The sequence below is a fragment of the Acyrthosiphon pisum genome, chromosome A1 (assembly GCF_005508785.2).
Source record: "Acyrthosiphon pisum isolate AL4f chromosome A1, pea_aphid_22Mar2018_4r6ur, whole genome shotgun sequence".
In the NCBI taxonomy this organism is placed as follows: domain Eukaryota; kingdom Metazoa; phylum Arthropoda; class Insecta; order Hemiptera; family Aphididae; genus Acyrthosiphon; species Acyrthosiphon pisum.
This window is the reverse complement of record NC_042494.1, coordinates 169,057,529-169,060,206: the sequence shown is the minus strand read 5'-3', so window position 1 is coordinate 169,060,206 and position 2,678 is coordinate 169,057,529.

Sequence of the window (2,678 nt, the reverse complement as noted above, 5' to 3'; positions counted from 1 at the left end):
CCCCCCATGAAATTTTTTTCAATATTCATAACAATTTATAATTAAGTATATTCTATTATGCATTAAATTTTGTTCTATTTTTTTTTCTAAAAATAAATTATCAAATATTGTAAATTTCGACAGAATGTCAGAATATGTTTATACGTGTTTATACGACACAACTATAATATTATTAATTATTATCTAGACTCATATCTAGGAACTAGGATATTATTGTCATTATAAATATATTTTAGTTGTTTACACAAAATATAATATGGGAATTATCCCCCTCGATCATCGAGAATTCTCAATAACAACTAGCTAGACACTTTCCCAGAACATTGGCCTATACGGGCGATAGTGCGATCGGTAGGTATATTTTACAATATTACGTACCAACAGCCCCAGGTAATTAGTTGGTTGAAAACTTGAAATATCGATTGCTATTATTATTTGTCATAACTCATAATATTTAGTTATCACCGTGATTCGTCTTTACTCTTTCGTACTCGTGTTTTCTACTGTAGGTCCGTGTAGTAGGTACTATAACTTACTATTATATGGTAGGTGTCTTTTGTAATATTGACTATTTTGTCTATTTTACATTTTCACAATTACTATGTCTATAAAAGGAAAATTGCTAGCTATTTTGATGCAAGTTGCTCTACTTATAAACGCTCGGTGGATGAAAAAATGGCTGCATCCGAATTGCATGCCAAAAAAAAAAAATGTCCAAATTGCATGCCGTCTTTTGTAGGGGTTCGTTGCCATCTCTTAGAGGGCTTTGTCCGGATTGCATTATTAACGGGAAAAACAAAACAAATTTATAAAGATGCTTTAACTAATTTATTACTGAAGATGAACGATTTAAACTTAAATTTATCGCCAAAAATAATTTACGCTGACTTTGAACTAGCTATTCATTCGGCACTTCTAGTTGTTTTTCCAAATACAATAAGAAAAGGATGTCGTTTCCACCTAGGACAGAGCATATGGAGAAAAATTCAATCAGTAGGTTTTTGTACAAATTTAAAAAAAAAAACAAATCGGATTATTTTTAAAATTATTTTTTGGACTGTCATTTTTAAATCCAAATGATGTAGACGACTGTTTTACAAACGAAATCATGGCAATTCAACCCAACGATGATCGTATACATGCATTTTGTGACTACTTCTTAGAAACGTATGTGATGGCTGAGGGCTGACAGTTTATTTCCACCAACTGTTTGGGCTGAATTTTCTAATTCTACAATGCGCACAACTAATGTTTGTGAATCATTCCATTCCAAGCTGAATAGCATGTTTTACTCCCCAAGTTCTAATATTTTTCAATTAGTTGATGTCTTAAAGCAAGTACAATGTGATATATATGTAAAAATGCGTAGTTCAAATTTAAGTAATAGACGCCGGGAAATATTAGAAAAAGAAAAAGTATAAGTTTAGTGATGACGGAATTTCAAAATAATGAAATTAATAGACTTTTATATGTAGAAAAGTTGGCATACATGTCATTGCCGACAGCAAAATAAACAAAACTAAATTTTTAATATATTATGACTAAGTACTATATAGATAATTATATTATTATAATATTGTATTCTACCTATTATTATAATATTATTACCTAACATTATTATTATTATTGTTTTTTAATTTATTATTATTATTATTGTTTTTTAATTTATTATTATTATTATTATACTGTAACGTAATTTTTCATTGTAATATATTAACCGTTTTAAAAAATGCTTTTATACTATTTTATTATTCATTATTATATATTATTTTGTTTATTTAAATTGTAATATTGTGTGCCCGAAATGTCAAAAAAAACCACCAAATTTAAAAATAATATTATTTATTATAATAAATTTTTAATTTATCATCGTAATTTTTCATTGTAATATTAACCATTTAAAAAAATGCTATTATACTATTTTATTATTCAAAAAAAAGATGTTTCTATATTGACATATTTTATTATTATGAATTATTATTATATATTATTTTAGATTCTGAACGAAGTGATGAATGTATTGATTTTACAATGATGTGTGTTTTTTTTTTTTTTTTTGTGTCTGACGACAACTTTTGGAGCAGTAAAAATGCTTCGATTTTCAAAAGTTGTACCTTTTCTGAAAGGAAAGTGAATCTAGTTGGTTAGGTGTTTTGGGGGGTCAAAAGTGAAAATTTCCCAATACTTTTCAAAAGCGGCAGGAAAAACCTTAAAAAAATAACGGAAAAACGCGAATTTTTACGCAAAACCAATTTTTGACAAAAACGAAAACTTAATTTTACTGTAACTCAAAAAATAATTATTGTAAGCACTTGAAATTTGCAACAGATGTTTATATTAGCGTTGTCTATACAGGGTTAAATTTTCAAAGTGTTTCGACTTTTTTTGAGCTATTTATAGACAAATGAAATTTTCAATTTTTCTAAGTATTTTTTTTTAAAATAACGATAAAAAATTTTTGGTTGGATAGAAAACTTTGAAAATGTAATACAAGGTTTCTTATAAGTTGTTCTCACAGTGATAAAAAAAAATCCAAAATCGTTAGTCACAATTTTTTTTTATAAGTGCTTAAAGTTTAAATTTATACGAAATATGTCAAAATTGCGAAAATTTGCAAGTAATTTTGTGGTTGAAAAATCGTAAAATTTTTTTCTTTTATAACTAAGCTTTTAAAATTT